Consider the following 26,200-nt stretch of genomic DNA (forward strand, 5'->3'; position numbering starts at 1 on the left):
TTTGGGAGAAGCATGCATAACTTCTGGTACTCTTCTTCTTAATCCCATTATTCACTAAAGATAATTTCATGTCATCCTGAAAGTGTATCGGCTAATTATAGTGCACTTGCTGGACCATTAAACATTGGATCTTGTGATATTTCTTTTTATTTTATGTTTGTAGCACGGGGTTTTTTTTTAAAGAGTGGCAGTGACTTCAGCCAAAGGCAAATATTAATCTGTGACCTTTATTATTTCTATTTTATGCACCTGGAGGAAAATGTAAGATTCCAGTATGCTTACAAAGCCAAGTGTGCATGTTCATATTAAGTCACTGCCCGCAGCTCTAAGGCTATTGCTTGAGACAGAAGGCAGAGCAATCTGTGACATTTTCATTACGCATTTGTCCAGCAGTTTGAAGAGGGGGAAATAATTCATGTGATTACTGGTATCCTGTCTTGGCTATGAAAAGGTATTTCTCTAGGGGTGCCTGGGGGACTCCTTCAGTTAAGCCTCCAGCTCTTGATCAGGTCATGATCTCAGGGTCCTGGGATCGGGCCCTGTGTCTGGCTTCGTGCTCAGCAGGGAGCCTGCTTGAGGATTTCTCTCCCTCTCTCTCTCTGCCCCTCCCTCCACTCACACTCTCTCTCTCTGAAATAAATAAATAAATAAATAAAAGGTATTTCTCTAATAAAAAAATTATTACCATATTTTATAAGACATGGTCTGGCATGTCCTCATCTCTCTCCCTATCTCATATCCCAGCATCATTGGTCCTTGTGTCAATGGCCATTTGAGTGAACCAAGTAGCGTCCCTGCATCACAGTTAAATGATCTCATCAATCCCACTGAAACGACACCTCCACTCTTCTTCAGCCACTATTTCCAAGGCACACTCTGGACCCCATTCTTACCTGCAGCTGCTACACCTCAGAAATCGTAGGATGTTGTCCTGCACTTGATAAAGACATCCTATTATCTGATCTCTCCAGTTTTCCTGGCCTGTCAATGGACCATCCTTTCCCTCCCCATCTATTCCATGTTTCTCTTTGCATAGGTTGAGCCAGGGGTTCATCTGTATCAGTGTCTGTCCTTATGGAGAAATAGAAGCCCTACTAGTTATTTCGAACAGATGGAATTTTTATTGGGAATTGCTTATCAAAAGGTTGGAAAGGCTAGAAGAGAAAAAAAAAAGGAAAATGTGAAATTATCCAGAGACTAATAACTACAGGAAGCCATTCTCACGGTTCTGGATGGAGGAGAAAAAAGAGACAAGGTGTAACCAAGAGCCCATGACCACTGTTCTGCTGAGGCTGCAGAGAGCTTGCTGCTGATGCTTCTGGAACGGTGCTGCCACGGAGGAAAGCAGGACCGTGGACCGGACCACCACCTGTGCAGCCCCTACGTTGCTGCCAGGGGCCCAACAAGTAGCAGAGAAAGAAAAGGCTTTTCCTGTTCTTCTACATTCCATAGTGAGGAGCCAGCTGTCAGGGGCATCCAGGAGATGCAGTTTTCTCTAAACTACAAAGGAAAGCACAGAAGGGCAAGAACAGACAAATCCTGCCCTTTGGCTATTCAGCATTTATTCTCACATTTCTACCTTACGTTCACACTTCCAGTAACAATAACGATATCGCACAAATATTCCTTAACTAATTGAAGATGCTGTCACTCTTTCAAAAAAGGAGGCACAGGATCTCATCACTCATGATCTCTGTCTCCAGGTGATTTTAATCTATCTTCTGCCTAAAATTTCTAAGAATAAAGGCAACCATCACCAACACTTCTTATATACTATAGGAAGAGAGAGAGGGAAAATCAGTAGTTGGTGAATATACACAAATACATACAAAACAAAAGAAACCTACACGGCTGCTCTAGTCTTTGTTTCTGTAATTTGTCACAGGCTGCAATGTCACTCTCCTTCCACGTTCCCCGTGGCCTCGGCCAGCTAACATTGGTTGTGTAGGGTCCCCTCCCTGACGGTGTGAACCAAATCTTCATCCCTAAAGGGTGTGAGACGTCAGCGGTCTTTATGAGCGCTATGACTGCACGCTAGCTTTCATCACTGGCTATGGAACTGTTAGTAGGTAGAGTTCCCTGGATTCCAGCCATAAGCCTCCCTGTCCTCCCTGTGCTCACCAGTCTGATTTCCCCGCTTGAGAGCTACAATCAATAGCCAGAACCGGGATAATAACCTACGTCTTTCTTCTTGGCTCAGTGGCATGCAGAGCCCAAAATAGCAGTCTCAACCTCCCGGTTGATAAAACCACTGTGTCCAGATGGGATCATTTCTCACTTCAGAACTAAGAGTTTTAAATGAGCAGAGCTCATGGGGCAGCTGGCTGGCTCAGTTGGTGGAGCATACAACTCTTGATCTTAGGGTTGTGAGTTCGAGTCCCACGTTGGGTGTAGAGGGAGTAAGTACATACATACATACATACATACATAAATACATAAATACATGAATAAGCAGAGCTCAGAACAGACGAGATGAGAAGCCGAAAAAAGATATATGAGTGGGTATTTTTATTTTTCTCAGCATCTTTGTCATCGAATAATGGGAAACATTTTAAATCATCAATAGCTCTCTTAAAATTTATCATACCAAATCAAATGTTATACTTTAAATATTGTATGTAAAATGAATATTAGTTTATTCTGTTATTTAATTTGGGTATACTTCTGTTACTTTAGTCTAAGTTGGTGCTAAGTGTGGGTCCGTGTGTCTGTTAAAGCCATCACTTCATATGAGCTCTCACAGAGCTTGTGGACCTACCAAGGCCTTGAGATCTTTTTCACATAAACTGCTGATAGCATATATCTCCTTCATCGTTTCCTTGTGTGATTGATTTTCACAAAATAAAACCCAGAACTTATTATATTTTTATTATCCTAACACTGTCCAACTATTTTTAGGTGACTCCATATACGCTGTGGTTCAGGGCTGTCTGGTTTGTTCTGAATCACTGATACAGCATTTTGAGTAGCCCCTGTCTGACTCCATTTCTTATCACTCTCCCTGTCGTTCGCCAGCCACAGCCATGCTAGCCTCCCTGCGTGCCAACCTTGTTCCCACCTCAGGACTCTTGCACTTGCTGTTCCTCTGCCTGGACCGCTCTTCCCCCAGAATTTCGCTCTCTGCCATTACTCCCTCTCCCCTTTGATAATGTATCAGTTTCCTTCAATTCATTTGTCAGTGCATGACACTATTTTATACACTTACTTGTTTATCATCAATCTTCTTCCCTAGGATATAAACTCCACGAAGCCAAGGACTTTGAAGTGTTCACTGGATCCCCAGCACTTAGAAAGTTTCCGGAAACATAATAGGTGTTCAATAAACATTTTTAGAATGGTTGAATTAGCTAGTCCTTCAAATTTTTAATTCAGTCATCCAAACTTTTAGCCCCCCCCCTTTTTTTTCAGGCTTGCATTATTGGCCAATTTGATGAAGTTACTTTATCCACAAAATTGTTGATAAAAAGTGCTCTACAGGATGAAGTCAACTTCAGAACCATGAGGCACTTCACCAAGTATCCTCTTTCAGGTCTTTCCAGTAATTAAAAAATCTTTAGGAGTAAATCCAATCAACTGATCTTATCTCACTTTCAAACATAATGTTTCTCTATCTTGAATAAAAGATAGATCCAAGCTCCTTTAAATAGGGTAAAATGACTTGCATAAACTGATCCCAAACTATGTATCTATCATAAATTCCAACCTCCTTCCTGCTCCTTTCCATTGACTTTGTATCTTTTGGTCTAGTCCCACTAAATTTGTCATGATTCCTAAATCATACCATGTCCCTTCTCATTTCCATGCCTCAGCACATGCTGGTCCAACTGTCTGGAATGCTATCCTTTCCCCACCCTACCTTCAGCTAGGTACATCTTTATATACCATTCATGATCTAGCATAAATATGACTTCCTCCATGAATCCTTCCCAAACTTCCTCTCCTCTGTTCTCTCTCACTAATTTAGACCTTCATCCACTTTTGCATTTTGCTTATTGTTTGTAATCATTACCATAATATTTGTGTCTCTTTTTGGAGTTAAGACTGTGATCTCCTCCAGGGTATGAAATTAGATACTCATTGATGTCTACTGAATAAATAAAAACTTAATAAAATATTTTGTTCATTGTCTGGTGGAGTTTAAAGAAAGCAAGTCACACCCAATAGGACTGACTGATACCCCAGACTGGCTTCCACCAAGGCGGCACTGACCTTAGTGAGTTTTTGGGAATCCATCTTAGCCTTGCCATCTCAGGGACTAGAATTCTTCAGTCTCCTTGGAATGGACTTATCTCTCAGTGGCAGATCTGCAATGATCAAGTTCATGGAGTTTGATAAAAATAAGCATACCAATTTTCTACTTTATAATGAAAAGTATAATGGTCCAGAGAATTGAATTCTCAAGTCAACTTATTAGTGTATTGTCTCCTAATAGGCAAGTTATATATGACACAGTATGATATGGTACAGGAGAATTAGTTGATCTTAAGTATTTCTCAATGAATAAGCTTGAGACCATCTCATGTATTACAGAAATAGTCTTTCCAAGGAAACTATGATGTATTTCCACTTCATTGTCAACAAGATTTAAAAGAGTTGAGTGACTATCAAGGTCTTATAATTTGTCAGTAAACAGGCAGAAATTCAACCTCAGTCTTATTGGTCTAATCTGATGGGCTTCTTGTTATACTTTTCTATATGGAAATACCTAATAATTGTACAAGCAGATTAGTTCTTAAAGGTATTAAAGGTATTTTTTTTCCCAAAGGCTTAAAATTAATCTCTGAGACATTATTCTTTTTAAGTTTTTATTTAAATTCCAGTCAGTTAACATGCAGTGTAATATTACTTTCGGGTGTACAATATAGTGATTCACTATTTTATACACTTCATATGAGGTGACTTACATACAATACAGGGTGGTCATTACAACAAGAGCACTCTTTAATCCCCATCACTTATTTTCCCCATCCCCCCACCCACCTCCCTTCTGGGAAACATCAGTTTGTTCTCTGTAGTTAAGGGTCTGTTTCTTGGTTTGTCTCTCTCTTTTTTCCCTTATGATCATTTGTTTTGTTTCTTAAATTCCACACATGAATGAAATCATATGGTATTTGTCTTTCTCTGACTGACTTATTTCACTTAGCATTATACCCCCTGGCTCCATCCATGTCATCACAAATGGCAAGATTTCATTCTTTTTGATGGCTGAGTAATATTCCATTGTATACATATATCACATCTTCTTTATCCATTTATCAGTCGATGGACATTTGAGCTCTTTCCATAATTTGGCTATTGTAGATAATGCTGCTATAAACATCAGGGTGCATGTATCCCTTTGAATTAGTATTTTTGTATTCTTTGGGTAAATACCTAGTAGTGCAGGGATGCCTAGCTGGCTCAGATGGTGGAGTATGTGACTCTTGATCTTGGGGTTGTAAGTTCAAGCTCCACGTTGGGTGTAGAGATTACTTAAAAATAAAATCTTAAAAAAAAAACAAAACAAAAACAAAAACCTAGTAGTGCAATTGTTGGATCATAAGGTGATTCTATTTTTAACTTTTTGAGGAACTTCCATACTGTTTTCCAGAGTGGTTGCACCAGTTTGCATTCCCACCAACAGTGTAAGAGGGTTCCCCTTTCTTCACATCCCACTTTGAGATGTTATCGACATCTATGAATCTATCCTATGGAAATAATCATAGAGGTGCAAAAAATTATTGCTGGAAGGATGTATGTTTCGACATTGTTTACAATAGTAAATAGCTGAAATCAATCTAAATGTCCAACAATCAGAAATTTAAAAAATAAATTTTGGCTAAATGTAGTCATTGACATAATGTTATACAAGAATGTCTGTCTTACATTGTTAGCGGTAAAAGGCAGATTACTAAACACTATGTAAAACAGGATCTTACTTTTTGCAAAAAGGAAGTGTATGGACACGTAGCTGTAGAAAAAGGACTAGAAAAAATAAACAAAAATATCTAAAAATAAGTGTGTGTTAGGATTATAATGATGTCACCTTTCTTTTCTGCTTATCTATATTTTAATTTTTTTCTGCAATGAACATGTATACTTTAACTTTTAAAGTAATTGTCATTATTTGAATAGTTTTAAAATTATTTTTGTAATCTTATTTGATGGGATTTAAATAAAAAATAAAAAATCATATGCAACAATATGTCAGTATTTTCATGATGTAGCTTTCTGTGTAAGAAACTGCTTTTATTTATTTCACATGTTATTAACTTCCTGAAGTGATATTTCACTACAGAAGCTCTTTAAATTTATTAATCGCTTGTATTTCTATCCATATAAATGCAGACAATGCTTTTTTGTTGTCCTCTGGGAGAGACTAATATAAGAGTGAGAATAATGACTCAAGCGAATATACAAGGGACTAAGCTTAATGTGCTAGAGCACTACAGTGATGTGATAACAATTATGATTTTGTTTCCAGTGTGGGAGAGTAGGCTTATAATAAAGCTACAGTATGTACCTCTCCATAATCCATCCCCTGCAAATATTGCATTGATTGGAATGGATACCACAAGAGAGCAAAAGTAGATCCGCATGAAATGTTTTTCCTCTGGTCAATCAGTAATAACCAATTTGTATATAAAGTACAGTAGTGGTTGGATGAAGGAATGTGAATATTTAATTATAATTCAATTCAATTTTAATTGAATTTCTAAATTCTGGGAATTTAAAACCAGCATAATGAAAAGTAATGAAATGTAAAGTCCTCTGGTATGTATTCTCTTCATATTCCCATCTTTGTACACTCCTCTTCCCTCTGAAATTTATTTGCTCACTCCTGACCTCCCTCCCAGACGTTTCTCCTCTGTTCAGTGGAATGTTCATTTGCTTGCAAAGAAACTTTTCTTCATCCTCAACCTGCTCAAAGGCATTTTCACCCTCTCTATTATCTTAACAAAACCTGGCTCTCATCAAGTGCCCTGCTTTGCTTCCTTTATAATTCTGTCCAGCGAAGGGTGCTCATTCTGCCATGAACCCGATACCTCTAGGACCGGGTGGGGGAGGTCCGAACCTTACAGCTCCACAGTGCTATTCCTGTGCCACACACCTCCCAGCCCAGGGCTGGCTTCACGGGCATGTGTCTGGTGCCGTCACCCAGTACCCACGCACAGAAGTACCCCTGCTTGGGCCTCAGTGCTCTGTAGCTGCTTTCTTGAAACTCTGAACAATTGTTATGGGGCTGAATTGTGTCTCCCAAAATTCACATGATGAAGACCTCACACTTAGTACCTCAGAATGTGACTGTGTTTGAACATAGGGTCTTTAAAGAGGTAATGAAGGTTAATGAGGTCCCTGGGGAGAGCCTTAATCCAATACGACTGGCGTCCTTCCACAAAGAAGAGGCTAGGACACAGCACAGAGGAAAGATCTGGTAAAGACAGAGAAATAAGCTGGCTGTCTACAAGCTGAGGAGAGAGGCCTCAGATGAAACCAAGCCCCCACATCTTCGTTTTGTACTCAGCCCTACAAATTATAGCGTCAGCCCTGCCCAGCCCCATACATAAAAGGCACCACTTTTAGAGCTCAAACAACCTGGCTATTTCACCCTCTCTTTTCAGAACCCTTGTTACTGTGCTTACAATTTACTCCCTTCGTTCCTCTCTTCATCCCTGCTCTTGGCAGTCATGGTGTGGTAATGCCTTGCTAGCGTGTCAGTCCCAGCTACTTCTAGCTCTGTCTCCCTGACCTTTGAATCCAGTCTAGGAGAACAACTCACCCTGACGGCCACCCTAGCCTTTCATCACCCATCTGCGCCACCTCTCAGCCTCGGCATTGCGGATTCAGTGCGCACGCTGTGGGGGCGAATCAACGCGTAAAAGGAGAAGAGTAATGTTAACTTTATAGGCTTTGCTGTAAGGTTCAATAAAATAATATATAGGATGTGCCCAGTATGGTGCCTGGCACATAGGCCTTCTCACTAGAAGGCTAAGTGCATTTCCCCTTCAGACCTGACCTCCAATTCTTCTGTTCCTACTCTTTCCTCCCACCAAACTGGCCTCCAACAGTAAGATCTCCACTTTCAATTTTCCCCTTTCATGTCAGTCTATCGTGACACCCTTTTCCATCTCCAGGCTTCACTCCCAACAACCCCCCTCATTTGTTTCTTTTCTTCTTCTTCTTTTTAAGATTTTATTTATTTATTTGAGAGAAAGAAAGCACAAGTGGGGTAAGGGGCAGAGGGAGAAGCAGGCTCTCCGCTGAGCAGGGAGCCCAATGCGGGACTCGATCCCAGGACCCTGAGATCATGACCTGAGCCGAAGGCAGACGCTTAACTGACTGAGCCACCCAGGGCCTCCCCCCTCCATTTTTTTCTAATGCTGGTAGTGTTCTCGTTTTCTGCCATGTCTGATCTGCAAAATATCTACCCTGTACAAATTTATCTAGCTCCTCTCTAGTTGCCTGTGGTCTGCTATCCGTGCTCTGGGCCGTGAGCACCCCTGTGCTGGCCTCTGTCTACACTCCACAGCAGCCGCTCCAGCCAGCTCCCTCTGGCCGGTCTCTTCGGGCCTCCTGTCCTTTGCTATCCTCCGACTCTGAGCCACTCTCCCTGATTTCTACTTCAGAGAAAAAAAGCAGGTGTTGGACTGGACTCTTCCTTCCGTCTTCTGCTTGCGGATAGACCCACATATGGTGGGGTCCCCCCTCCATCCCTCTCTTCCTGCATCTGTCTTCTTGCCCGTTTTCCTCTATGCTCTGGATCCCCTTTTTCTCCCAAACTCAGTCAGTCATTCTTTCTACTTTACCTTCAACCTCTTGTCTTCTATGTCTGGGTCTCCTCCATACAGAAACGGAATTCTGTCTTCTTCCATATTCAGGGTGGAAATGCTTCTATTCTCCTCAGCCAGGCCCTCTGATAAAGCCGACCGCACTGGCTCGCTTCCTTCCTCCACTTCTGGCATGTTCCTCAGCTCCCCTAATAGACGGTTGTCCTCCATTCCACTAACATTTCTCGCTCTGAGACCATCAGTGGGCTCCTGACTCCAACTGTGATCAACGTTCAGGCTTGAGCACACGTGTTTCCTCCACAGTGTCTGACAGTGTTGACTTCTACTTCCTTCTGGAATTCTCATTCCGCTAGGTGCTCTCTCTTTCTGCTTTCTCTACCTTCTCCTTTTGCTCCGTCTCTGCCGTTCCCTCAGATATTGCTTCCACATTCCCCTCTTCTTTTCCCTCTCAAGCCTCCCTGGATGAATTCATTTGCTCTCATGGCTGTGTCCGCCCTCTCGTTTCTGATGACTCCCGCAGTGCTGGGGGCCAGGCCCACCGGACCAGAGAGGCAGTGGCCGTAGCATCCATCAGTCACACTGCTGACCAGCTGAACGGACTTGGGGCAAATCGTTGACCTATGCAAGTTTCAGCTCCCTCCATTGTACAGTGAGACTAATAATGTATAGCTTAGAGGCTTATTGTGGGGATTGAAATAATGCAGATAAAGCACAGCTCCTGGCACATATAAATGACTCAATACATCCTAGTGCTCCTGCTGTTGCTCATGGCAATGATATTTAAAGATGGCTGCGACTCAAGTCCTGATGGGTCTTTGTAAGGTCTTACCCACACGTGCTACCTGCCATCAGCTAGTGGTAGTAACTGCAGAATCTGTGTTTGGCCACTGAGCTTCCGTCCACATTCATAGCATTTCTAAGTGTTGCGTGGTCTCTGCACCTCTCATTTATAACCCACTTCCCACTTCTATCTTTACTTCCTGACTTGAATAATCTTCTATTCTAGCCGACCTGGTCTTCCCGAGGTCTGCAAACCTAAAGAAGCCCATTTTTAAACAGTCTCCCATGCCTATGTAAGGCCCAGTTAATTCCAATGTTCTCCATGTGTCTTCGTGCAGGATTTGTCACAACTCTGTTAATATCCAGCAAAGACAGTGTGAGGGACACTATGCAATAGGATAAAGACCAGGTCCTTGCCTACTTTTCTACCTTCTCCACTCTCCCATAAGGGCGCATGCACCAAATGAAACCACTGACAATTTCCGGAAGGTACCATGCTGCTCCAGCTTCTCTGTTCCAAATAGCTTGTCCCTGTTGCTACCCTCCTCTGTGCAACCACCCCTAACCATCTCTCCCCCAGCCACTTGCCAAATTCGCTACTTCCATAACTCCTGCAGCTCTGATCAGCTTTTTCTACAAAGGGTTGCCTCTCAACCATACTGAACTTCACTTTTGTCATGTCTTTGTCTCCAGAGTCTAGCACAAGGCCTGGCACATAGACCTTTAGCACCTCTACGGTGGACCAATAGATAAATACGAAGCACTAGAGAAATGCTTCATCAGAATTCCACTAGGGGTCACTTTCTTTACATTTTCGGAAGAGACAGTGCAGGCACTTGGTAATCAATTCTTTATGACAAATTTAGCTTTGTGTTTAATTTTTAAAGTCATTTATTGTTTATTTAATGGAAACTGAAATTCTGCCGTGTCGTACAAGCCTCGGAGCACTATACGATCTGCAGCTCTATCTGGTTTTATGGATAATATCAAAATTCATGTTTGGGCAAACAACAAAATTGAACATGGCATTTAATTTTGCCTATTCAGAATTCAGATCACTGAATTTATATGAAAGTTTCTTCCGTATTTTTAGGTTAATATCTTTAGATAGGGATATTAATATTTCATTATTTCATTTCAAATATGTTTGCAGTCTATCCCAAAGACCTAATCTTCTAAAGCTTTATTTCTTTATTCATCTCAGTTGCAAAATTAATGGTGTATTCCTACCAATCATCTTGATCTGCCTGGCTTGCAGTGGGCACTATAATTTTTATCATTATCATTATTGTCTCTAGGAGAAGTGGCTACACAGAATGAGAAACTTGTCTTCTAGGGAGGGTCAGGGAAGGCTGCCTTGAGAAGATTGCACTTGTACAAGGATCTGAAGCAAGAGAGAGCCCAACATATGGACAAACTGCACGAAATTCAGTGTGGCTGAAGCTTAGGATGAAAGAGGGCAGTGGTGGGAGAGAAGATAAACTCAGGGGTTACCTGAATGATCTCAGTAGGTAGCTGGTACAAGCCAGCTCAGAAAGAATCTTTTAATCATGTTTCACGCTACAAGCAATGAGAAGCCATTGATGGGGTTCATTCTAGGATGACTCTGGTTGTGTTGTGGAGAATGGATCAGAGAAGCATAAGAAGGGAGTCAGCAAGACCTTTTAGGAGGCTGTTCAGGAAGACATAATGGTGGCCTGGACTGGGGTGGTCCAGAGAAGTGGACAAAGGAAGCATATTTTTAGGAGGTAAAATTTATACAACTTCATGAGAAATTGCAGGGGTAGGAAGGGCGGAGAAACCCAAGAGTTGAGGATGCCTCTAGGGTTCTAGCCTGGGCAATCAGGTGGAGGAGAGTAATATTCAAGGAGCTAGTAGAGGAAGGCAGGTGTGATACACCGGTCATGACATCTCTCCATGATCCTGGCAGCTGATACTTTTCACCCATTTCTCTGCTCATTCAGTGTATCATTGCTCTTTCAGTTGGAATACATGGAAGAACCATAGACTGTTGGAGCAGTACAGGATCTCACAGATTAGCAGCAACATCATTTTTTTAAAAATATTTTATTTATCTACTTATTTGAGAGAGAGAGAGAGAGTGAGCAGGCGGGGGGGGGGGGTGGGGAGGAGCAGAGGGAGAGGGACAAGCAGACTCCATGCTGAGCATGGAGCCCAATGCAGGGCTTGATCCCACAACCCTGAGATCATGACCTGAGCCGACACCAAGAGTTGGATGCTTAACCAACTGTGCCACCCAGAAGCCCCAGCAATAGCCTCATTTTATACGAGCTTTAAGAGTCACAAAATTCTTCGGCCTTTTGTGGTCCTCCTATACATATAAAACATCTCAGGTACCTATGCTGTGTAACTATAGGAAATACAGTGAACACCCAACTATTTCTAGGTATTTCTAGGAGGATGTTTACATGGCCTCTTGTCATCTAGAGCCCCCAGTGCTCCGTCCTTTCCTTAATCTCCTCTGACTGCCACTTCCTTGGCTCCCCTTTATGTTCCAGCTCTCTCTCAATCCCTTCATTCTAATTTGGCTATAACGCCCCAGACATTTATTTCTAGGACCTATGAATCCAGCACTGTTGTCTGTAACTTGCTTTATAAAAGTAGGATTACTAAGCAAATTAAGGAACTTTAGACTCAGATGTCAGACTGTCCCTTATTCCTACTGGTCCTATGGGCCAGCCTCCTTGGCCTGGCCAGCTGCCATACTGGTAGGCATGCTCTCATTTACAATAGGTGTCTTCACCTGGCTCCTCTCCTCCCTATCTTTTAGGAGCCCAATCCTTGTCTCCAGCCCCTTTCCCAAATCAGTAATCATCCAAAGAAGTCCTCTAGGGACAACACCCTTTTCCACTTTATCTATAGCTGTTTTATCAGTTTCATTTACTTATGTTTACTTTTTCTCATCCTTGCTAGACTCTGAGTCCTGGCTTTGCATGGCCCAGGGTTTCCCCAAAGCTGTTATCTCTAGATGAACTCTGCCGCACTTTTCAAATAGCAATTATTTCCTTCCTTCTGTCTGTACTCTTATTTTAATGAGAAAACAGAAGCCCCCCAAATCGAAGTGCATAGCTTGTCAGTAATAGATTTTAGAGCAGAACATCTTTTTCTGAGACATCTGACCTTGAATCCAGTATGCTTTCTGTAACAAATCTCTCTTGTCTTTTAGCCTGGGCTTCCTTGACGGTGTGTAATTGCTAACTAGTTCAGCACAGTGCCTGGAACAAAGTACGACCATGCTCCGTGAATGTTTGCTGAATGGACATGCTTCATCCCCATTCCCTCAGAATTCTTTAAACCCCACCTATCCAGTCTTTCTGGTGCCAGTGACCAACTGTGACCATTAGAGGGCAGCAGAGGTACAAAAGCACCCCGGAGGGGGATGCTGGAAGTCCCTCAGAAACGTCACGCAATACAAAGTGCAGGGCTGTCAGGGTTAGGCAAAAAAACAAAAAACAAAAAACAAGAAATAGGAAACTCTGGGAATACTTACATTAGAAAATTTTCGTTGCTTATCTGGAAGTCAAATGATCTGGGTGTCCTGTATTTTACCTGGCAACTCTACCAAGTGCCATTGCACATGAACCTCACATTAAAGAAGTGGCTTTGGTCCTTCTCAGGAACCTGTTGGAAGGAATTTAATGGGGAAGGTGTATGGTGAGCTTACAGAAAACAACCGTGGGTGCTCATCACACAGGGGATTAACTGACGTGTTAGCTTAGCCAATGTTCGAGTCTGCCCTGCAGGAGAAAACTGTCACGGAACCTGCAGTGATCAGGGTCACAGATCCCTCCTCTCTCCCTTCCTGCAGGAGACATGATTGCCTGTGCAACCAATGCAACAGACGGTAAGGCTGAAAGAAGACGGGCGACATCTCTGTATGTGGGCACGGATTGGGCAACCATTGTGTAACTCCACACAGTGACAGCTGTACTTTGTGTTCACCCTCCTCCTTGATCTTAGCATCTTTCAACTCGCATGACAACCAAGTCTCTTATTCCAGAATCTGCCATTTTCCGCATATTTTTCTTATGACACTTCCTTTCCCCAAGGTTCATTTACTTTTTAGAGACCTCCTGAAATTATGCTTCTTAAATGTACCTTTCTCTAATTAAGCAGAGACATCCATTCTTAATCCAACTGATAAACATAAACATTGAATACGTTGAGACACATTTGTTCAATACACATTGATGGAGGGCCTAATAGGTAGGAGAAAGACTTCACCCTTAAGGAACTTGTGATGTAAATAAAACATTGGAAACCAGAAAGGAACCCATCTCCCCTGTAAGAAGTGATCGATCCAGGTTGGAGAGAACGACTGGTTCCTTTATAAATCACTGTTCTCATATTCCTATGAATTTACTTTTGGAAGTAACTTCAGAGTAAGAAAATTCATGAGTATGTTATAATTGATCTATGGAATTAGGGAAGTTATCAGGAGAGGCTTCTTTTTTTTTTTTTTTTTAAGATTTTTATTTGTTCAGAGAGAGAGAGCAAGACAGAGAGAGGACAAGGGCAGGGGGCAGAGGGAGAGGGAGAAGCAGACTCCCTGCTGAACAGGGGCTCGATCCCAGGACCCCAAGATCATGACCTGAGCTGAAGGCAGACACTTAACTGACTGAGCCACCCAGGTGCCCCAGTAGAGTCTTCTTTAAATTCTTCTCAAGGAGCAGTTGCTTGCTTCCTCTTTTCATGTAGGAAGAACTGACCAAATCTAGCCTCAGTTATCATTCTGTATATATAATTTTATTTTTTAAAGATTTTATTTATTTATTTGACAGAGAGAGAGAGACAGAGAGAGAGGCAACACAAGCAGGGGAATGGGAGAGGGAGAAGCAGGCTTCCCGCTAAGCAGGGAGCCCGATGCAGGGCTCCATCCCAGGACCCTGGGATCATGACCTGAGCCGAAGGCAGACGCTTAACGACTGAGCCACCCGGGCGCCCCATCATTCTGTATATAGAAGCAACTGAAATACACACACACACAGATGCATGGCTTCAGGATGAACAGATAGTAGTGATAACTGGCTGGAGGAGGAGGCTTCCCAGAATTCTAGAATGTTAGTACTTCAAAGGCTAGGTATCCATCACCTGGCCCAACTTTCTTACTTACAGATGTGGTAGCTGAGGCCCAGATTTTTTTTTAAAGCTTGGTGTAAGGTCCAACACCAAGCTTGGACATGAGCCCAAGACTCCCATCTGTGTCTAAGATTAGGTTGTGAAGGACTAGATATGATGCTCGGTGATGTCTAGCTGCTAATTCTTTTTCTCCTGGAAAACTTTCTTAGGTCCTTGGCTTGTATGATGACTTTCACCCTGGGCGGGTAAGGAATGTTCTTTAGAGTTCACACTCCCACCACCCCCTGCACAGTTTCATCAACTATCATTGTTTTAGGCACTATAAAAACTACCTCTTCAACTCCCAAATCTTTCTCTTTTGTTCCATTTCCTAGGATGCATATGTTCAACTGTTACCTAGATATCTTTTTCCGGATGTTCCACAGACATCTCAAAGTGTCCAAAATGGAGCCCTTATCTTTTCCATTAGCCTCCCACACACTGGGTTCTCTTCTTGTGTTCCACGTCTTAGATAGTGATGTCATTATCCATCCAAGTCTCCTTGTCCCTACCCCCCCCACATGCAAACCAGTCACCAAGCCCTCTCAAGTCTGTCCCCTTAACACCTCTTTACTCACTGCTTCCTCTGCATTCACACAACCCTTCCCTAGTTGAGGTCAGGAGTTAGAGAATCACACGCATACAGGAGGTAAACAAGTGAGAGGGGATACATGCCATTAACAGGGGACAGTGAGGACTGTGACTAGTTAGAGATAATGGGCTTCATGTAAAAGGGAACCAAAGAATGTGGTTTAAGTGCATTCTATGAGGTAACACAAGCCCAGTATTGCCAGATATTCTAAATTGAGAAGCCTAAATTTTAATATGAAATATTCTGATTTTTAAATGGGGCAAGATATTTAACTTCTAAAAGATGCAAATATTGGATAGAAAACAAGCATACCTTCCCTGTCTCCCCACTGCCACCATCACTGTGCTTTACCCATCCTATAGCTCTTCGTCTAGCACAGTGCCTGAAACACTAGGTGATCAGCCAATGCTTAAGTGAATGAAAATGGACTGTGAGGTTGTAGGAAGCAAGCTATTATTGAGTTGTTTAGTTTAAACTTAAAAAGTAATTGTAATTACTGGATCATTATGTACACATTTTAGTGAATGAAACAATACAAAAGTATTTCAAGAAAAAGTCACTTATTTTCCTACTCTATTCCCATACCCTACAGGTAACTGATACTAACAGTTTAGTGTTTATCCAGTTTAGTATCTTTCCCATGGCCTTCAGACAATGATGTGAATTTTTGTTTTGTTTTTTAAAAATGTAAAGATACTTTACATATTACTCTGCAATGTGCAGCTTTCAGTTAATTATCCAGCATCGCCATCCTTTGGCTTAATAACTATCCATCTAACTTCATTCTTTTTAAGAGCTGCAGAATGCTCTTCAATATAATTTACCAAAATTAATTCAACCACTTCTCTATTGATTAACAATCAGATTGTGGCTAGCTTCTTTTTGGTCTAAGAAAAATGTACAATAAATAACCCTATAAACTTACACAGGGTGCTTCCATACTTTCTATTTCTATGAGAGAGATTTGCCAAAAGGGCAACATTATATTAAAGGATGTCTTAATATATTTTATTTTATTTTTTTTAAAGATTTATTTATTTATTTGACAGAGAGAGACACAGCAAGAGAGGGAACACAAGCAGGGGGAGTGAGAGAGGGAGAAGCCGGCTTCCTGCCAAGCAAGGTGCCCGATGCAGGGCTCGATCCCAGGACCCTGGGATCATGACCTGAGCCGAAGGCAGATGCTTAACGACTGAGCCACCCAGGCACCCCTGTGTTAATATATTTTAAAAGACACTATGCAATTACTTTCAAAAGATTGTAGCAATTCATATTCCCATCAAGGCCTTTGGCAGAGTAAACAGGGAAGGTCCCACTGAGAAAACAATATATGAGCAAGACTCAAAGATGATGAGGGAGCTAGCCATACAGATCCCTGGGCAAGACAATTCCAGACAGAGGGAACAGGTCGTGCAAGGGCCCTGAGACTGATGTGTTCAAGGAACAAGAAAGAGGCCAGTGTAGCCAAAGCAGGATGAACAAAGGGAGAACAGGAGGAGATAGAGTCAGTGAGATTGATGGCAGGGCAGAGCACACAGAAAATTACAGGCTTTTGCCTTTACCATGAGTGTGATATGGAGTCCTCGCTGGGTTTTTAGCAAAGGAGTAATATACTAAGACCTGTTTTAAAGGATCACGATGGTTCTTACATTAAGAAATGCTCTTTAGGGACAGCACTGGAAGCAGGAGACCAATTAGGAGGATATTCAACAAGCTAGCACAGAAAGGAAGGCAGAGATGAGACTAGTGGGAAAGCAGTGGGGATGGTGAGATGTGTTGGATTCTGGGCATATTTGAAGAGAGAGTCAGTGGAATTTGCTGATGGATTGGTGACGGGGTATAGGAGACAGAGAGGAGTCAGGGATGAATCCAAAGAGTGTGGCTAGAGCAACCAAGAGGATGAAGTTGCCATCCATTGTGATGGGGAAGACTCTAGGTGGAGCAGATTTGAGGGGGAAAAGGTCAGGAACTCATACTTGGCCATATTAAGTGTTAAATATGTATTGGTGATCTAAAGAGAGGTATTGAGCAGGCAGTTGGAAATACAACTTTGTAGTTCAAAAGAGAGGAACAGACAGTAATACAAATTTAAGAATCACAGCATATTAGACGCTGTGTAAAGGCAGGAGACCACAAATGAAGAGAGTGTAGAGAGAAGACCGAAGACGGAGTATTCAGGGAGAACAGGGGAGACCAGAAAAGGAGACTACTCAGAAGGAGCAGCCACCAGAGGGGGAGACAATCAAGAGATGGTGGTGTCCCAGAAACCAGGGCCCAGAATGTACCAAGGCAGAAGGAGAGATCAAGTGTGTCAAATACAGCTGACAGGTCACGTGAGAGGGACAGCTGAGAACTAGCTGGCTGATAAGGGCCCCTCAACAATGTTCACGGCCTAGTCCCCAGAACCTGTGACTATGGTAACTTCCATGGCAAAAGGGACTTGGTAGATGCGATCATGTTAATGATCTGGAAATGGGGAGATTATTCTCGATTGTCCGGGTGGGATCAATGTAATCACAAGTGTCCTTAAAAGAGGGAGGCAAGAGGTTTGGGGTCAGAGGCAGAGAAGGAGATGGGACAGTGGAAGCAGAGGTTGGAGTGATGTGGCAAGGACCGCATTGTCCCCTAGAGCCTCCAGAAGGAAGGCAGTCCCACTGACCTGTTTTGAATTTCTGACCCCCCAGAACTGTGTGATGATAAATTTGTGTTGTGTTAAGCCACGAAGTTTGGGGTACTTTGTTACAGCAGCAATAGAAAACAAATACACCAACCACTGGATTTACCCATGTGAATGTCACATGGTGACCTTGGACCAGAGGAGTTTCAGGAGAATTATGAGGAAAGTCTGACTGAAGTGGGCCAACAAAGTCCAGGAGGACATGTAGGACCTTTGGGCAAAATCAGTTAAAAAAAAAAAGCCTGCTTCAGGCTGGCCAGTTGGAAATAGTGATGCCTCAAGGCAGATCAATTTCAAATGTTGTTCCTCAAAAATGACAAAGTCCTGTGTCAAGCATTTTGCTTGGCAAACAAAGAATGAACTAGATTTCAGCCTCTACCCATGTCTCCTCTACCAAATGCCTTTGTGCAGAGCACAAGTTAGCACTGGAGGAGAGGAATCAAGGATTCCTTTCAAGTGGTTTTGCTGCAGAAGAGCTACGAAGTGGGTTGGTGGCTGGTAGGGGAAGTGAGGACAAAGACAGGATTTTTTAAGGTGGCATAGTTGTGTGATGATGGAAATAATTCATCAGAGAGAGAAATGAATGATACAGGAGAGAGGGGAGGATGGCTGGACTGATGTTCTTGAGTCGATGAGGGGGGCTAGGATCTAGACTATAATCTAAATGAGGACCACAGCTGAGGGCTTCATATTTGATAAATATCAATAGGAAGGAATACGGCACAAAAGAAGACAGTGAATATGAATAATATGTTCACACTAGGAGGACAATGAACACAAAAGGAGAGAAAGTGGAGGATGTGAGGCCAACCAGGACAGAGTTGTAATCAGTTAGGTGAGGAGGGACAGAGGAAGGTGTCGATGGAGCTTTTAGACTCATAACTCAGAGCTCCTAAGGAGGGCCCCAGGCATCTGGGGGGCTCACTCTTTGAAGTGACTTCCTTTAGTCTTCTTAGACCCTCTCTGGTACCTGGGACCAGCTGCAATTGGATTGGCATCCATCTGATTGGGGCGCATCAAGACAGAACAGGGGCCCCATGTGGGCTCAGTCAGTACCAGTTTCTCTTTTGGGGGGATGATCTCCCACCTCCTGTCCAGTGAATGGACTTGACCAGATCTCCCCAGTTGCTCCATGATTCATGCTTATGCGGTCATCCTGGGGTTCTGCGGCTAGGTCCTCGTTCTGGGAGGGTGACCTGGCAAGCCAAACACACTTACTGGGAAATGCAGGGTGTTTTGTTTTGTTTTTGTTTTTAGGATTGTGTGAACATGAGGTTGGACTGTCAGAATGACCCTGGTATGCTGATTTAGGGTGGCTTCAATTGTTTATATAGACAGGGGCCCTGCAAAAAGTATTTGCACATGGCTCCACACACTCTAGGAAAGGCACTGATTGTGACACAGTCATAATGAAGGGGCAATCAAAGAGACATTTTAAAGGAAAAGGAAGAGGGGCACCTGGGTGGCTCAGTCAATTAAGCATCTGCCTTTGGCTTGGGTCATGATCTTGGGGTCCTGGGATCGAGTCCTGCATTGGGCTCCCTGCTCAGCGAGGAGTCTGCTTCTCCCTCTCCCTCTGCCCCTACCGCTGCTTGTTTTCTCTCTCTCAAATAAATAAAATCTTTAAAAAGAATAAAGGAAGAGGAAGAATAGACACAACTTAGGGATTAATTAGATGTTCTAATATCTGAGTGTCATCTTTTTAGGTGAATCCCCCCCACTACAGACATAGCTCAAACCCTGTGCTTACCCTCCCTATCATTTGGCAATGATACGATTTAACAAAGAGGTAATAGGTGAAGCTTTTTTAAGAGCAGTGTGGGAGCTGTAAGGAAGTGGTTTTTCTCAAAATATGAAGCAGTGGTCAAATATTATGGGGAAGGTGTCAGCCAACAATAATCCTCCCCAAACAAAGCTAGCCGGGAGAGAAGTAAAGAACACTCATTTCTCCCATGTGGACTATTGATCTTAAACCACTGAGTATGGAGTTCTTACAGGTTGATCCAGCAGCTATGTGAAAAATAAGAAGCCTCCGCACAATTTGAGTTATTTATCATTTATTGATGACATCACCTGGGTTCAAATCCTGGCTGGGCCACTTCCAACCTTAAGCCAGTTATATAACCTCCTCACAGAGGGTTCCTCACAAGGCAATTGGACATTTTATTGGTACCTACTTCACAGGGCTGTTGGGAAGAGTCAATGAGTTCATTCAGTAAAAGCACTTCATGGTTGACACATCATAAGCACTCAAAATTAGCTATTACTCTTGCTCATAAATAAAAGGGGAAGATAAAAATACATAAATGTTCTATTTTTCTCAGTGTGAAAACATTTTCTGTGCCCTCTCCAAATTCTGTTTTCTTCTATTAAAAATGGAATTTCACAGATTTTTTTAAAATGTTTTTTTATTTATTTACTTGAGAGAGAGAGAGAGAGACAGAGATAGCTAGAGAGAGAAACAAGCTGGGAGGAGAGGGAGAAGCAGGCTCCCCACTGAGCAGGGAGCCCGATGCGGGGCTCAATCCCAGGACCCTGGGATCATGACCTGAGCCGAAGGCAGACGCTTAACCAACTGAGCTACCCAGGTGCCCCTGGAATCTCACAGATTTTATATCCCTGAATGAAATAAGCCATTGGGTAAAATGAGCTGTTGTTAGAGCGTTATGGCTTTTTTTTTTTTTAGGAGAATTTTCAAATTCTTTTTTCTACTACCCTGCATATGATTGCCTTATCCTCAGTGTACTTCTCTTCCTGCATGCTACTCATTCCTTCGCTTTTTGCTCCTTATCATTCCAATCTAGTTCTTTGTATCTTTTTTTTTTCTAATGCTTCATAAGCTGGGTGATTTTTTTTTTCCTGTCTTTGGCCAGAAGTATGCGTCATATGCAGGATCTTCTCACAAATGCAGGGGATTTTCCAGCCATTTAAAATGAGCCCAGGAAAACACACCTGCTAATCTGAAGGCAGTCTGACTTCTGCAACCAGGCTGACCCTGTGGAATGCTCAATTAGATTTCCATTCCATGAAGTCAGTCTTCTTCATCTTTTGCTGATTAGGGATTGCATAAGCGCTACATTTTTCACTTGCTCCTCGGCGTGCCTTTCTTCCGTTCAATAATTCATCCCAGAGCCAATATAACACACTATCTCATCAATGTCAGTTTAATAATATCTCTGCCTCTATTTCCATCAATCACCGTTATCTGAAATAACAAACCTCTAGTCCAGTCATCCTCTCTCCCCTTGATCTCTTTTATTTTAGCCCCTTGTATTCATCACCACTTGATATTTATATTTATTTGCTCTTTGTCTATCTCCTTCCACTAGAATATGCAAGGACTTGTTCTGTTCACTGTTCTTCTCTTGTGCCCAGAACAGTAATTGTCCTCAAATATGTACTGACTGAATAAATGAGGTGTAACCATTTGCTCTTCTCACTAATACTTTCCAAACTTTTGCTGCTTTTTTTCACTTATTATACAGAATGAGATCAGTAATTTCCATAAAATGCCTAACAAATAAAGACCAAGATGGCCAATGAGGGATCAATCTGCAGCATCATACCTCTGTGGTAGCAGAGTTGATCTGCTTTTGCTTTGGTGCTTACCTTGCCTATTTGTTAGGAAAGGAGGCTCTAGAAAAGATATTTAAGAAAGCAATAATTTTTTAATCAACATATTCTCCTATAACTTAAAAATTTATATACTGAAACAGAAACATAAGGGCATGGATTTAGCCCCACAAATATTTTAGCTTGAGTAAAAACTTACATCATAATGCAGACTAAATTGAACTGTAATTGAGGTAACTGAGGCCGTTACTTTGTAACATTTAGAGAGAAGGGCTTAACATCAGTGGCAATTAATTACATCAATATTTCCACTGAGGTACCCATGTGGCAAAGAAGAGGGCATGAAGGCTTCATGGGATCTTACGGTATTACCAATCTGTCTCCTCAGAGGGAAAATTACTCGTATCTTTTACCTTAAAATTTATGTCAATTTTTCATTCTATATATCATTTTTTTAAAGATTTATTTACTTGAGAGAGAGCGAGAGAGCTTGCGAGCCAGGGAAGGGGCAGAGGGAGAGGGAGAAACTCAAGCAGACCCCTTGCTGAGTGCAGAACCAGATGCAGGGCTCGATCCCAGGACCCTGAGATCAGTGACCTGAGCTGAAATCAAGTGTTGGCCGCTTAACTGACTGAGCCACCCAGGCACCCCTCTATACATCATTTAAAATATATATGTATAGGGTGCCTGGGTGGCTCAGTTGGTTAAGCGACTGCCTTCGGCTCAGGTCATGATCCTGGAGTCCCAGGATCGAGTCCCGCATCGGACTCCCTGCTCAGCGGGGAGTCTGCTTCTCCCTCTGACCCTGCCCCCTCTCCTGCTATCTCTCTCTCTCTCATTCTCTCTCTCAAATAAATACATAAAATCTTAAAAAAAAAAAATACATATATATAAAGACATATCTTACATATTAAATAATATAGCATGAGTTAACTAGACACTCCCCAAAGCCTTTTATCTTCAGTCTTTTTGTCCCTTTTTGGTATATCACTACTTAACTACTAAGAGTCTGGATTCCTGGTTGGAGAATTATGGAACTAGGTATCAGCTCTTTGTGGGTAGGGCTTTATACTTCCTTAAATTCATTTTCCTACTGTACAATGTTGTCTCAGTGTTTCAGCATTTAAAACTCCACTGAATCATGCCTCCAGTGCAGTTTTCTAGCCCCTTGGCCCATTAACTCCCAATCTACATACTTTAACTAATTTGCAGGAACTTTTTTGGCAAGAGCTATAATTGTTTCCTTATGTCTCTCACTGTGCCCACCAGCACAACCATCTAGTATACGATCAGTCTTAAGTCAGGAAGGATAGGCTAGGTTCTGCTGACAAGACAAACAACTCCATAATCTTAGCGGATTAACACAACCAAGATTTATTCTTACTTACTCAAAGTTTACTGTAGGCCTACAGAACTCTCCAGGGCAGTTGTCCATTATGATGGCTCACTGTTGCACCTCACACTCCCACAATCATCAAGGTAAGGAATAATTAAGGATAGAGAGCTGAGCACCCACAATTAAATACTTCCACCTTGAAGGGACATGTTGCTCTTATTTCATTGGCCAAAGCAGGTCAGATGGCCATGACTAACTTCAGGAAAGTACAGTCCTATAGTGTGCCTAGAATGAGAGGGGAACTAGATATCAGGTGACAATAGTACTACGTGCCATACACATGCCTATCTGTTGACTGAATGAAATTGAACACATTTTTATGATAATTTCTGCTCTGTATATAATTATCAATCTTTTTGGTTATCCTATTATTTAACTCATTTCTTGTTTTGATTCTACCATTCCCCTTCAGACATTAATTTAACAAACAAAAGAGATAAAATGCTAGTTCAAAACACTCATCAGGATAAATTAATCTGAAGTGCTTTCGTATAACTGCAAAACCATCCTTATCATGACTTCACATTAATTGCATGCTTTCCTTCATCACATTAATTAAACAGGTCACTAACCCTTCCTTATTCCCTCCCTGCTCTCCTGATAAAATGTTTAGGTTTTACTAATGATAACTTCACAGTTACCTGCCTTGATACCATCCAGGCATTCTAAAACAAATACATTTCCAAAATAACCAGAAGACACATTATATTTAACACGGGGAAAAAAACAAAAAAAAAACAAACTTCCACATGAGAAGCAGTATGAATGAGATACTGAAAATTCTTTACTTCATGATTTAGATTGATTTATTTAACAAGGTTTTCCTAGGATAGATTTCAAGGGTACATTGAAATGAGAACTTGATTAGTTTGAGATGAATAGCCTTGGTTTCAGGAGAAAATGGTTAAGCCTTTTAAAAACTTCTGTGGCTTCTCATTACCCTTACTGTGACCTCTCAAAGTACTGTGTGTTCTGGCTCCAGCCCAGCTCTAGAGCTTCATCTTGTACCTATTTCTTATGCTCTTGACTTCAGCTACAGGCCTCATGTCAATCCTGGAATCCCTTTTGTTCTTCCCCACTGTTTCCCCCATGACACTGACTTTTTGGAAAATCCAGGTCAGTTGTCTCAGAGAATGTCACACATGCCAGATCAAGTTACACATACTATGGCCTATTTTTGTACAGCACTAGGGCTAAGAATAGTTTCTATATTTTTAAAGGGTTGTAAAAAAAGAGAAAGAGAAGAAAGAAGGAAAGGGAGGAGGAGGAGGTGGTAGGAGAATTATGTGATAAAGGCCATATGGCCTGCAAAACCTAAAATATTTACTATCTGACCCTTTACAAAACAGTTTTCCGACTTTCTAGATCTTTCTGTTTCCTCATGGTATTATTTAGTTTGTACCTCAGTCTCTTGGATTGCAGGCAAGTTGGAAATTAGATCTGGAAATGTGCTGTCCAATATGGTAGTCAGGCAGGCACGTATAGCTACTGGGCACCTGAAATGTGGCTAGTCTAAGATGTGCTATAAGGGTAAAATATACACCAGATTTCAAAGATTTGGCATGAAAACAAGAGTGTAAAATATTTCATTAGTGATTTTTATGTTGATTACCATGTGGAAGTACAAATGTTTTGGATATATTAGATTAAATAAAATGCATCATTAAAATTAATGGTACCTGTTTCTTTTTTTAATGTGGCTACTAGAAATTTTTAAATTACATATGTAGTTCACATTGTATTTTTATTGGATAATGCTGGTGTAGAGCCTTAATTAAAATCAGGTTAGGGGCACCTGGGTAGCTCAGTCATTAAGCGTCTGGCTTCGGCTCAGGTCATGATCCCTTGGTCCTGGGATCGAGCCTCGCATCGGGCTCCCTGCTCGGCCAGGAGCTTGCTTCTCCCTCTCCCACTCCCCCTGCTTGTGTTCCCTCTCTAGCTCTCTCTCTCTCTCTGTCAAATAAATAAATAAAATCTTAAAAAAAAAATCAGGTTAAATGTTTTTGGCAAGAATCCTTCATAGCTGATTTTATGTACATCATACCTCGAGAAACAGAACATCAGTTTGTCTCATTAATGACACTAAATTTGACACCTAATTAAGGGGTGACTGACAAAGATCTTCATTGTAAAAGTACATTTTTTCCTTTGCCATTTGTAATCTAGGACAGCCACGAGACTATTGAGCCATGGTTTCCCACTGACTTTTCACTTAATGGTTTTAGTGTCCTTTGATGGTCCTCCCTTGAATCAGTTATCATGTCAGGGATTGCAAAATGGTGTTTTATATTTTAAGAATTTCTTTTTAAATTTCTTACCTGGCATTCTTTTCTTCCTTTTCTTTTTCTTTTTTTCTTTCTTTCTTCCGTAAAAAGGTTTTTTTGTTTTTAGTGAGTATCACAATGGACACATCCCTTAAAAAAAAAAAAGATTTATTTATTTCAGAGAGAGATAGAGTGTGTGGGGGAGGGGAGGGGGAGAGGGAGAGGGGAAGCAGACTCCCTCTGAGCATGGGGAGCCAGTGCTGTGCTAGATCTCTGGACCTGGAGATCATGACCTGAACCAAAACCAAGAGTCAGATGCTTAACCTCTTAACCGACTGAGCCACCCGGTGCCTCCACATCACTTTTTATGTACTCTGTGTTACAATCAAGTGCAGTAATTATTCTTTTTGATACTCAAATTTCCCTAAATTTGGCTAGAGGAAGTCCCTTCAAGCTGGCTCCTGAATCTTTCATCATAACCCCATTGGTTTTTGAGGGCTTCCTTGCCATCTGGTACAAGAAGTCCCAGGTCTGCCTTGTATTTTCCTTGTTTTAGAGGTAGAAACGGCCGTTCCTTAAGAAGCCTCCATTTCTTTGAATGAGAAATGGTATTCCAAAACCAAGATCAGGGTGGTAGATATGATCAGAGTTACTGGAGTGACATTATTTTTAGGCCCTCTTGGTAGACAGAACTAGAAAACATATTTTAAGAAATCACAAGATCATATTGATGTTTCTAATTCAAGTTTAATATTGTAGGAGTTTCTCTTATCTTGTTTGATTTCTTTTCATGTACATTAAAAACCTTCATTTGATGAAACATAAAGACATTTTCTTATTTGCTTTATCCTACAACATGTAATTTCAAAATTATAATAACATTATTAAAACTAACATTAACCATAGTGTGTGGTGAAGTTTAAGATTACTTTATAGAGGGGCGCCTGGGTGGCTCAGTTGTTAAGGGTCCTGGGATTGAGCCCCAAGTCAGGTACCCTGCTCAGCGGGAAG

At 41.7% G+C, this 26,200-nt stretch overlaps 1 long non-coding RNA gene across 4 annotated transcripts in view; it reads right to left on the reverse strand.

Moving 5' to 3' along the window:
- The window catches only part of LOC118537363 (uncharacterized), a 50,264-nt gene that overhangs the window by 21,464 nt on the left and 2,600 nt on the right, over positions 1-26,200 (reverse strand). For 2 of the 4 annotated variants that reach the window (XR_013449264.1, XR_013449263.1), the window contains exons 2-4: positions 25,244-25,339; positions 13,060-13,190; positions 4,210-4,304 (exon numbers count right to left, since the gene is read on the reverse strand). This is a non-coding gene — a long non-coding RNA (uncharacterized LOC118537363). Of the gene's footprint in view, positions 1-1,342; positions 1,501-3,205; positions 3,286-4,209; positions 4,305-13,059; positions 13,191-25,243; positions 25,340-26,200 lie in introns of those variants that run through there. The other 2 variants (XR_013449262.1, XR_013449261.1) reach the window with 2 other exon arrangements.

This window comes from Halichoerus grypus, chromosome 6, assembly GCF_964656455.1.
Source record: "Halichoerus grypus chromosome 6, mHalGry1.hap1.1, whole genome shotgun sequence".
Classification (NCBI taxonomy): domain Eukaryota; kingdom Metazoa; phylum Chordata; class Mammalia; order Carnivora; family Phocidae; genus Halichoerus; species Halichoerus grypus.